This window comes from Piliocolobus tephrosceles, chromosome 11, assembly GCF_002776525.5.
Source record: "Piliocolobus tephrosceles isolate RC106 chromosome 11, ASM277652v3, whole genome shotgun sequence".
Classification (NCBI taxonomy): domain Eukaryota; kingdom Metazoa; phylum Chordata; class Mammalia; order Primates; family Cercopithecidae; genus Piliocolobus; species Piliocolobus tephrosceles.
The window spans coordinates 47,334,946-47,348,231 of record NC_045444.1 but is presented as its reverse complement, the minus strand read 5'-3'; positions in this window follow the sequence as shown (position 1 = coordinate 47,348,231).

Sequence of the window (13,286 nt, the reverse complement as noted above, 5' to 3'; positions counted from 1 at the left end):
ATTTTCACTCAGTGAGTCCTACTATGTGTGAGGTACTATGCTACTTGCTGTCATACACAGCAATATTAAAGTGGAATTTTTCTCTCTGAAAATGAAATAAAAGTAGGGATCGGCCACAAGCCAACCATACAGACAGAGGAATAACAGAAAGCACTAAACAGAAGAGCCACCTTCCTGTCCAGCTGCCCATGTTGTGACCAGTAGGAAAGGAATACAGCTACCATGGTGTGCTTCCTTCCTTGATCTTTCCTGTATCTTGGGACTCTTGCTGACCTCAAATTTTACTAATCCCTTAAGTATGCAAGTCAGTGTGGATTCCATGTACTTTCAGTTCCTACCCTCTTTTGCTATTTTAAGCCCCTGGTGTTCAGATATGCACATTAACATAATGTTTGTCTTAGAGAAAAGACCATCTACTATTGATTGTATTGGAAGAAAACACTGGATTCTAAAGGTATTGCCAACACTGATATTTCAAGAAAACACTTTCAGTCCTGGTGGTATTGAGTTTCTGGCTTAGATCTGAAAGTTCTTTGCTTTGGCCCTTTTTAACATAAAATAACTAAATTTTAGGTTGCAATGAGTTCAGAAATATAGTCTGAACAGTAATACTATGTTAGTGGTAATATTACCAGTTCAAGAATAACATTTCAAAAAATTACTATTTTTCACATATGAAAATGCATCACTGCACTACTTATGTCATTTATTTATGTTTCATTCCTCTGTATCTCTTATCCCTTGAGACCTATACAAATGTTCTCAACAACTTAAAGCATTATTTTGAAGCTTTGTCAAATACAGTCGACCCTTGCCAAATACAGTTGACTAAAGTTTGTATTAAAACTATTAGTGATGTAGGGGTTAGAGGCACCAAGCCTCTGAGCATCTGAAAATCTATGTATAACTTTTGACTACCCCAAAACATAACTACAATACTGTTGACCAGAAGCCTTAATAATAACAGAAATAGTCAATTAACAGATATTTTCTATGTTATATGTTTTATATACTTACAATAAAGTAAGCTAGAAGAAAGTGTTAAGCAAATCATAAAGAAGAGAAAATATACGTACTGTTCATTAAGTGAAAGTGGATCATCATCCTCATCATCTTCACTTTGAGTAGGCTGAGGAAGAGACAGAAGAGGAAGATTGGTCTTGCTATCTCAAGAGGAAGATTGGTCTTGCTATCTCAGGGGTGGCAGAGGTAGAAGAAAATCTACATATAAGTGGACCTATGCAGCTCAAACCTTTGTTGTTCAAGGGTCAACTGTATATCAATATAAAAGTATTTTGTTGAATTTGACCAACTCAAGAAATACCAAAAATGCTTTCTTGACAGCTTAAAAATGATGGCACTTAACCATTAAGAAAAAGGGTAAGAATGCCCATTCTAAAACCTGGCATATCATAAGGAACTTCTTTATATAATACTAAAATTTAAAGGTGTCAAATGACACTACGTTTTTACAGATGTTCTTGGACTCCAACCCGATAGTGACTCTGGTCATCAACTATGAAAAGGAATATATAAAATAAGTAATTAGGGACCCCATTCCAACATCGGGCTAATGTCCCACTTCTCTTAGTTCATGACTGGTTTTTCTACTTCTGAAGATTGGAACAAAGACCTGATTTCCACTTTCTGTCTCAATTTCCTCCTACAGGGAAACTCATAGAAGGCCTACTCTCTAGTTCTAGATGGCAGCATCTTAATTTAATTTAACTCAATTCAATAAAAATTTGAGTACCTACCATGTGCTAGCAACTATACAGAAACAAATTATAAGACATAGCCCCTGGACTCAAGAGATAATTTAGAAGAGAACAAAGATCACATCATTCAGCAAGGTACTATTTAATTTTTTAAAAATTCTGCAAAAATCAGAGGTAGGCCAGAAAACAAAATGACTAACTTTTAATAGCATTTTTCTCACCTTTACTACAGAGATTTAAAATCCTTAGGGGATTTGTTTTTGTGGAAAGATCTAATTTTCCTTTGCTTGTTATATAAACAAGAAATATATGCATGCCTCAACTTATTACTTCTCCAATTATCAGCCTTTACGCCTAATTATCACTGTCTTTGTTAAATGGTCCGCAATGTGTCATTTCTATTCCTAACTTGAAAATAATCAATATCACACTTACAGAGTTAATCTTGTAACTAATCCTTAACGTGTCCTTTTCTATCCCAAGTTATGAAAAATTACACTAAAATAAGCATTATTCACAGTGTTCTATGTGTAAATTTTAGTATAAATTCTCAAATGATGACAAACAAGAAAAATATTTCTGTTTATGATTGAGTTTGCACTCTGCCTGTCAAAGAAAGATGGCAAATGCCATATGGGAAAAATATAAGAAAAAAATCAAAATGTACCTATAGCAATTTCTCAGCTTCATCATAAGCAAAAAAACTATTAGTGAAAAAAGAGTGTTCAGATGCATTTTATATGGTCTTGTATTACCTAAGAACCTGAATTTTTTTTTCATTTTGCTGTAATTTTCAGATTGTACCACAATTCACATGTGTTTATGTATTATTTATGTAAAGGGCTTTTTTCCTAACAGAGAGAAAATCTTATCTGAAACTGTAACTTGGGCAAAGCATAAAATAATCTTATGTAGACCTTTTTTATTAGTTGATTTAACAAAGATTAAGCACAGATTTTTTACTCTGTGATGGTACAAAGATAAGTAAGATAGGATCCCCAAATCTCTAGAATCGGAAACAGGTGATTATTTCAGTGTACTGTGGTGATAAGACAATGAGCTGTTCAAAATATTAAAGGAGTATCAAATAGGGACATAATGCCCAACTAATGAGTTTGTAAATCAGGGAGATGAAACATAAACTAAAGGATGAGTAATGGCAAACCAAAGTGAAAAAGTCCTTTTATTATGGAAATTTTTCAAAATTCAGGGCAGTATAAAGATGAAAATGACAGTCATTCATAATCCCACCAACCAGAGATAGTCACTGTTAACATTTCAGCATATTTCATTAAAGACTTCTTTTACCAATTCTGGGAGTGGGGAATGATACTCTTTTATATTTATTATTTCCATAACATTTAAAGCAATGGAATTATGTTGCATATATGAAATGAAACTTCTTACTAGAAAAATGTAATATCCAAATAACCTCTTAGATTTGATCCTTTATTACTATATGAATATATCTATCCTACTTCTCCCTGCTTCAGGAATGAGGGAAACTTTCAAATCCTCTAACTGGGAATGGGACACAGGTTGTCTCTTCTTTAAAATTCTATAAACCTAACTGAATTACCGTTATTTTCTCTCTTCCAAAACTAAAACCAGGGCTCAGTTAGTGGAAAAAGCACACGGCCCTTTCTTAAGATTATACATTGACAGATGAGGTTCTTACTACTTCCAATTCTTCCTCTCCTCCATTCTGGAGAATCTTTTGATATGGACAGCCTGGCTCTTCATCTTGTCTCATAATGGTATTATTTGGAACCTGTGTCCAACTAGATTAAGGCTTCTGAAACTTAAAGCCAGATTGTCTGCTGCATTATCCATCCTGAAATACGAAATGCCAATGATTAAATGAAAAAAACAAGGCACTTAAATAAATGTATGGGGAAAACTTCATTAAGATTTTAAAAATATTATCTTAATTCAATATTAATAAAATAGTAAAAAACAAAATAACTGAAATTTGCTTTTATTTCTGTGAGAAAATTAATTTTGATATGTGTTTGAATTAAATGATACTTTTCAGAAACATAATCTCATACATCCAGAAAGATGCACAAAAACTTGTTTATTCATTTAATAGATACTTACTGAATACCCTCTATGGGCTCAATACTATGCAAGGCACTAGAAAGGCAAAGTCACTGCCCCAGGGATCTGACAGTCTGGAAGGGAGACAAACAATCAGACATGTCCAAGGACAATATGACAGGTATATTACAGAAATAGAAGGGGCACCTGTTCCAGACTAGGGTGGAGGTATAAAGGTATAAAATGGATTATAGGAAAGAATAAAAGTATTCTGGAAAGGAAGAATAGCATGTTCAAGAACTATAAAAAGTTGTCTATAACTGAAACACTGGATATATCAAAGGATGTGGCAGGAAAGAAGGATGAACATGAGGACAAGGACCAGATTACAAAATTCCATATTTGCCATACTCAGGAGGTTGGCTTTATTTTATGGGTGATAGAGAAGCTCTTTAAAGATCTTAAACAGTTAGAAAGATCACTTAAGTTATAACATGAAAAATGTTGAGGCAAGGTTGGTGGCAGGGAGACTAGCTAGTAAGCTAATAAAAGAGGATAAGAGCCTGAGCTATGAAGCTGTAGTGATGATGGATAAAAGGAAATGGTCCCAAGAGATATAGGAGGAAAAATAGATGTGAATTGCTGACTATTCAGATGCAGTGAATGAGGAAGAGAAATATGTCTAGGATTCTGGCTTGTTGGATAGTGGTGCTGTTAAACAACACACACAAATAAAAAACAGTAAAAGAAGCAATTTGAGAGAACACCTGAAGAATAGTATTTTGAAAGTAATCACAGTGGTTATGAATATAGGCTTTGCACTCAGAAATGTCATTTAATATCCATGTGACCTTGGGCAAGTCACAAGGATATTAAATGACCCTGAAGACTGTTTCTTTATCTATAAAACTAAGGTAATAAAAGAACCAACTTAGAATTGTTCTGAGGGTTAAATCAACTAATCAAATAAAGCATTTAGAATACTGCCTAGAAAAATGGTAATCCCTCAACAAACTGTGGCTATTAACGTTGTTTAATTGAGTTTGAGGAGGCTAGAGAATGTCCAAATGCAGACTGTCAGAAAAGAGTTGGAAATACGGATTTGGGACCAGGAGAAATCCTAAGTATGGATGGTGTTTCTTTAAGAGGTTATATAGAGTTAGAATAACACAATGAATGGATTTCTGAGGAAACACCAACATTAAAAGGATTTCGGACTCTGTATTGACGCACTAATTATCCTAAATTTTTGTTTCAACCATTGTTGGGTCAGTTTGTAAGTCTACAAATATTTTTTCCAATAAATCAAACGTCCAAATCCTTTATAAGTATTCTTACAATCTATTCTTATGGCTTTTATTTGTATAAATCTGTGTTAATGTACAATTGTCTATTTCAATTTTCCTAGAAAACTTTCATATCCTTTAGAGCAAGACTCAATAGGGCTCCATATGTACTAAAACACTTCTTCACTGATACAAATATCATCCACATATTATGAGGAGCTATTCATGATTTCTATGTTCATGTACAATTTTGACTCCTGTTGAAGAGCTATTGAGACTCACTGGCAGGTTAGCTACAGAAAAAAAAAAAAAATGTGACAAAAAGTGGGTTTGGAAGAAGTCCTTTTCCTTTGGCATCTGTCTGATGGCACCGCTTGCCACAATCTCAGGCAGAATTCTTCTACATTCTAATCTAATAGTCTACTTCTTAGCTTTAAGGTCCTCATTCACTTAAATTGTCAAAAGGGGCTTCTCTTGGTAATATTTCCTTTCCACTTCAAAGATATTAAGAGAGAACAACAGAGCTTTCTCAAGAAATTCAATACTTTTAAGGCCTAAAGCAGGGGTGATCACAAAGATAGGGATACTAGCCCTCAAAAAATATAATGCAATATTCAGCAAAAGAGACAAAGAATAATATAGGAAAAATGAGGAACAGCTGAGTTAACAAGTGAGCAGTTATCATACCCCAAGATGTCACTGCTCCACTTGACTCTGAGGTCTATAGAAGAACTTGTAAGATCAAGAGCTCAGTCCATGCTATATCATTCCAAAACAATTCTCACATTAATAAAAAGGAAGATGTAAAAGTGAAATGTGCTATTTAATTTAAGTAAATTAAAATCACACAAAGCAAGAAAGAGTGATTGTAAGACTAATACTTTATTGTTTTAATGTGTCATTTTATTTTAAAATTACAGTTGAATCTAAAAGCATGATATTCTCCCCCAGTACTGTAGAAAACAAACCTATTCAGACTATTACTGACTCAATGGAAAAATTATCCTAATTAAAATAAAATTTATTTTTCTTCAAAAAATTATTATTTAAGCACTTTTTATGTGCCAGACACTTAATACTCACTGTCCTGGGAACTGGGGATATAGTAGGGAAATAAAACATTCAAAAACACTAGTTGGAGGAAGGGAAATGAGGCAGTCAAAGAATAAATAGGCATATGAGCAAAACATGTAACATGTGAGATGATGATAAGTGCAATGAAGAAATACAAGGCAAGAAAGGAGAAAAAGGAGTGTCCCTATTTCCGATGTTAATTAAGGTGGCCAGAGAAAAACTTGCTGCGGTGACATCTGAGTAAAGACCTGAGGGAAGTGAAGTAGTGGTCAATGAAGCTATATGGTTGAATTGGTTTTCCAGACAAGGAGAACAAGTAAGAAGAATAGACAGAAGTGTGTAATGGAGGAAGCAGAGAAACCAGTAAAAAGCAAGAAATGGTAAAGTCCTGAAGCAGGTGAGAAATGGTAGAATTGTGGATGTGTTTCTGCAGGTAGAGCTAACCATATTTGCTGAAGGATGCAATGTGGGATACAGGAGAAAACCAGAAATCAAGGATGATGCCAAGGTTTTTGGCCTGAGAAAGTTGAAGGATGGCATTTCCATTGCCTGAGACAGATGAGTACTGAGAACTTATATGTAGAAACAAAAAAGTTGTTGGGGACTTTTACAAGAGCTGTTCAACAGAGTGAGAGAGGACAATTTAAGAGACAATGGGATGAGAGAAATTGGAGTATCAACAACTGTACTCCAGAATTTGGAAAAGAGGAACAAAGAAAGAATTAGGGCAGGAGGTAGAAGGAGAAATGGGCTCAGAAAGAGAAAATAGTTATTGTTTACTTTTTAATCTACACAAGTAAAATGAAAATATGTAGATTATCTTGTTTCCTCAGGTTGTTTCACCATATCCTCTTTGTGTGTCTTTTTACTTCCCTGTGAATAGCAAGTTAATATAATAATTACTATTGGACTCGTTCAAGTCAAATTACAACAGTATAACAATAATATCTCAAAATACTTCAAGAACAAGTACAAAATAAGCAGCAAATCATTTTTAGCAGCAAATCTTTTTTTTTCCACTAGAACATCCACTGAGAAAAGAGTTTAGTGGTATAATCAGCAATAAATAAAAGTTATTTCCTTTATTAAAAATGCCTGATTACATAAGAAGGACACAAATATGTTTAAATTGTATCATGGTATCAGTTCTCTCATCAAGAAATTTTAATTCCTGTGGTCCGGTAGACATAGATCTGCTGGAGACAGGAAGCAAAGAATGCCATTCAGCTGAATGAATGAAAGAACCATTATGGTAAACCAAGTATAATTCCCAGAGTCAGGTCAGGACATCAGGGATAACAACAATGCAGCTCTCTTCATGAAGGCATGAAAGATTTTTTAGGTGTGTTTTTCCACCAAGAGGGAAAACAGATAGTGATTTGGGACTTCATTCAAAAGATTCCACTAACATCTATGTTCTATGATTGTATAGACTAAATCTGTCTTGTTCCCTGTTTTCCCAGGGTCTATCATGCTGCTGAATGCATAATAGGAATTCAATAAAATTTCTCAATAAGTGAATGAAAGCATGCAAAATCAGTTAAATAAATAAATGAGTGAATGCCACCTTAACTCTATGGAACTAAAATAGATGATAAATCACAGGCATACTCAAGAGTCTCATCTGATAAATTGCTTCTACAATAAATAACCACCACAACTTATTCATACCGCAAATATAGAACACTTTAAAGACTACCCATATGGTATCTATTTTGTTTATCCAAACAAGATATTATTACTGACCTCATTGATATGCCTGGTGAAGAAAAACTTAGTTTGGTCTTGTTCATTTTATAAAACTAGCACGGGGGGGTTCCATCAGTTGCTGTTCTTAAGAATAAGACATATTTTGTCACTGAAGTAGCATAATTTATAATCCTTTGGGTATATACCGATTAAGAAAATGTGGCACATATACACCATGGAATACTATGCAGCCATAAAAAAGGATGAGTTTGCGTCCTTTGTAGAGACATGGATGCAGCTGGAAACCATCATTCTTAGCAAATTATCACAAGAAGAGAAAACCAAACACCGCATGTTCTCACTCATAGGTGGGAACTGAACAATGAACTCACTTGGACTCGGGAAGGGGAACATCACACACTGGGGCCTATCATGGGGAGGGGGGAGGGGGGAGGGATTGCATTGGGGAGTTATACCTGATATAAATGATGAGTTGATGGGTGCTGACGAGTTGATGGGTGCAGCACACCAACATGGCACATGTATACATATGTAACCTGCACGTTATGCACATGTACCCTAGAACTTAAAGTATAATAAAAAAAAAAAAAGAATAAGACATATTTTGAGAGAATCATCATGAGGAAATCTGTGAAGTCATGATCAATATGAATGTTGGTGTTGAAGATTCAGATGTGTAATGTTTAAACAATGTAAACTGAATTCATCTTTAGCCTGATTGTGCCCTGCTAGAACAAGAGAAAGATGTCCTACATATCCATTCATGTTAACCACATAGTGTTATTTATGAATAAATAACACAGACTTTTAGAAGTATAATATTCAGTATTTCCACCTTCTTGTCTGAGTAATGGAGATTCAACCACACCTGTGGGTGTGGATGAGAATTCCTCTGAAAGAATTCTGTCAGCCATCATGGGGCAGGCTTTGGAGTGGGCATGAAAAGGAGTTTCTCTGAAATAATAGTTGAGGACTTAGGACTCTGGGTCTGGGATTCCTATAGATTCTCTTTGGCAGGAACTGAGCTTGCCCTGACACATAATGCCACATGGGAGCAAATTAATATGAGGAAACATAGCTTGGAGAATTACGAGACTGTCTTTATTCATCACTACATCTCTGGAATAACAATGATTGAGAGTATGGACAGCTGGTAGGGTTCATAAAGAACCAATAAGAAAGATTAATGGAACATATTAAAATTCCTTTGGTAGTCTCACACATTAACTCGGTGAAGGAAACTAGTAGAAAAACACTTAACTAACCTATCTATGGGATGAAAATTTGTAGTCATATTTTGGATCTCATACTGAAAATGTATTGTTTTGCCAATCATGAAGATCAGTCCTTTCCTTCCAGAAAATGTCACACCTAACCTTTCATTCGGCCAGACTTTATTGGGTCAGGGATGGGCATCTGATCCCATGTGTACCAATGAGTATCAGTGCTCTTTCTCTGGATTCTTCCACTTGATATGAGACAGATAGTCTCCTAACCTCTCTAATGGAAGAAATTTTAAGTTTTAGAGCAGGTGGAGACCATGTCTCTCACTAGAAGAAAAATCCCTGGGGGACAATGAATCTAAATCACAGAAAATAACTGAGGAGAAATGTAATAAGTGACAAATAATAATTATTGCTGAGATCTAAACACAGTCCAGCACTTCCTGTGGTTTGATCACCAAAGCCAATAATCCTTTTTCCTAAGCTAATTTAAACTGGATATCCGTCTCTTACAATCAGAAGAATCCTGCCTAACAGAGGCATTAAAGGAAAGTGTCACTTCATTTTATTGCCACAGACTGGAAAGGTCTAGAAACATGCTGATTACATTTTTATAGGAAAACTGAAACTCAAAGAACTTAAGCGTCTTGCCCTCCCCCAATCCCCAGTCAAAATGACCAGTAAACAATTCTGATTCCAAAGCCAATTCCCCTTCATTAACCATTACCCTATGAAAAAATTTCTATAGTATGGGCATCTTGATAGTTCTGGAATATTTATAAAACATATTCCAAAGACTTGACAACTGATGGGTTTGGAGTTTGAAGAACTACATTATCTAGCAAATGAGCTAATCTTACAAAACTGATTAAGTTTCTATTCAATGCAATTTTCTAATAAAGGATTGGCAGTACACATCATACTTGACCCAGAAGCTTTTTATTCTCAATAAATACTTATTACTTGTTTTTCATTCTGGAAGCTTTTTATTCTCAACAAATAGTTATTCTTTTTATATTCCTCAAATACTTATTTAGTGTGATAACTCTGCCAAAGATAAAACACTAAACCTTTCTCAATTTTTTCTCCCCCAAAAATAAAAAATAAACAAAACCAGTGCTCTGTGCCTATGAGCCACTTGGGAATCTTGTCAAATGTAGATTCTAGTTTAGTAGGTCTGAAATGGGACCTGAGAATCTGTACTTCTCAAAAGACCTCTGGTAATGCCAATACTGCTGGTATACAAGCTACATTGTGACAAGCCAAGTTGTAGATACTCTGGGAAATAAAGCAATTAACGCATGCCAGATTTTTACCCTATGCCAGATTCCTCTGCCTCCAGATCTTTGAATGGCTTGCTACTTCTTACTACTCAGGTCTCAAGCTGAAAGTCAGTCCTCAGAGAGGTATTCCTTGAACACTCTCTAAACAACCCAAATCTGAATTTGCATTACTTGTTTTTTTATTTACCATCTGTTTCTTCCTAGAAAAATATAAGCTCCACTTCCACTTCCAGCCATTATGAAGTAACAGTGACCCAATTTACCCTACTGCATGAAACCATTAATACATAACACCTGGACAAAATATATGAAACAATGGTTTTTGGACATTTGACATAAAGGAATGCATAACAGTAATCCCTGAATGCAAAAAACAAACTGAGCTCTCTGAGTGCCCCAGTTGCTATGTCTGTAGTACAAGAAAAGGAAATCCAGACAGAATTTGATGCTCTTCTTGAGTTGAAGAGATGAAGTTGGGAGTCCAGACAGGCCCAGGTTTAACCAAGCAGATACCAAAGAGGAGAGAGATACACAAAGAGAGAGATATGCAAAGGATCTCTCCAGTCTTCAGCTCCATGATGCTTAACACTGGTATATGAAGAAACTACTTGAATTGGGGTGGAGATGGGGCATAGAAGAAATCACTTGTACAGAGCAAAGGAAGCAAAGGAATTATCATAATCCTCAGGACTCAAGCAGCGCCAGGAATACTAATGTTCCCATCAGCCCAGTGGAAAACCCTGCAAATCACAGGACATTGGCTAGACTACTCAGAAATTTATTGCCTCAGGAATAAGGAAAATGAGGCCTAGTTTAAAGGCTTCTCTGTTTCTAACTAACCAAGCCTAATAGCAATGTTTGAAAAGATCAAGCTACTTCCAAGTAACTTAACAGTATCGTACAATGCACAATTAGTCTAGTAACTAATAAAAACTTATCTGGCATACATACTGCCTAAAGCAATTTATAGATTCAATGCTATCTCTATCAAACTACCAATTACATTCTTCACAAAACTAGAAAAAACTAATCTAAAATTCATTTGGAACAAAAAGAGAGCCCAAATAACCAAGGCAATCCTAACCAAAAAGAAAAAAGCTGGAAGCATCACACTACCTGACTTCAAACTCTACTACAAGGCTACAGTAACCAAAACAGCATGGTACTAGTATAAAAACAAACACATACACCAATGGAACAGAATAAAGAGCCCAGAAATAAGGTCACACCCCCTACCACCATCTGATCTTCAACAAAGCTGAAAAAAAACAAGGATGGGGGAATGGACCCCCTGTTAAATAAATGGTGCTGTAGCCATATGCAGAAGATTGAAACTGAATCCCTCCCTTACATCATATACAAAAGTTAACTCAAGATGGGTTAAAGACTTAAATATAAAACTCAAAACTATAAAAACCATGGAAGACAACCTAGGTAATATCATTCTGGACATAGGAACAGGCAAATATTTCATGACAAAGACACCAAAAGCAATTGCAACAAAAGCAAAAAAATGACAAATGGAATCTAATTAAACTGAAGAGCTTCTGCACAGCAAAAGAAACTATCAACAGAGTAAAAAGACAACCTACAGAATGGGAGAAAAATTTTGCAAACTCTGCATCTAACAAAGGTCTAGTATCCAGCATCCATAAGGCACTTAAATAATTTTTAAAAAAATTAAAAAGTGGGCAAAGGACATGAACAGACACTTCTCAAAAGAAGACATACATGTGGCCAACAATCATATGACAAAAAGTTCAACATCACTGATCATTACAGAAATGCAAACCAAAACTACAACGAGATAGGATCTCACACCAGTCAGAATGGCTATTACTAAAAAGTAAAAAACAAAACAAAAAAAAAAAAACAGGTGCTGGTGAGGTTTTGGAGAAAAAGGAAAACTTATACACTGTTCATGGGAGTGTAAATTAGTTGAGCCATTGTGAATATGATGTGGTGACTCCTCAAAGACCTAAAGACAGAAATACCATTCAACCCAGCAATCCCATTACTGAGTATATATCCGAAGGAATAGAAATCATTCTATTATAAAGACACTTGTATGCATATGTTCACTGCAGAACTATTCACAATAGCAAAAACATGTAAACCACCTAAATGTCCATCAATGGTAGACTGGATAAAGAAAATGTGGTACATATACACAATGGAATACTATGCAACCATAAAAAAGAATGAGATCATGTCCTTTGCAGAGACATGGATGGAGCTGGAGGCCATCATCCTTAGCAAACAAATGCAAGAACAGAAAACCAAATACTGCATGTTCTCATTTATAAGTGGAAGCTAAATGATGAGAACACATGGACACAGGGAGGGGAACAACACAAACTGGGGCCTTTCAGAAGGTGGAGGGTGGGCAGAGGGAGAGGATCAGGAAAAACAAGCAATGGGCACTTGGCTTAATACCTGGGTGATGAAATAATCTATACAACAAACCCCCATGACACAAGTTTACCTATGTAACAAACCTGCACTTGTACCTCTGAACTTAAAATAAAAGTTAAAACAAACAAATTAAAGAATATCTAAATAAAGGAAGAGACATTCCATGTTCATGAATCAGAAGACTTTGTTAAGATATCTTCTTGTTAAGATGGCAAATGTTACATCTTACAAATCTAAGGCAATAAATCTAATTGACTTCTTTTAGACAGAAATTTTAAGGCAATTTCTATCAAACTCCCAGGAGGCTTTTTTGGCAGAAATTGACAAGGCAAACCTAAAATTCATATGAAAATGCAAAGGAAACAGAATATCTAAAACAGAATATCTAAAATAACACAAGTAGTTTAGGGTAGGTACACATCTTAATCTCAAAGCTCACTCTAAAGCTACACTAATCAAGATAATGTGGTACTGGCATAGGAAGATAGCTTAGATAGATAGATAGATAGATAGATAGATAGATAGATAGATAGATAG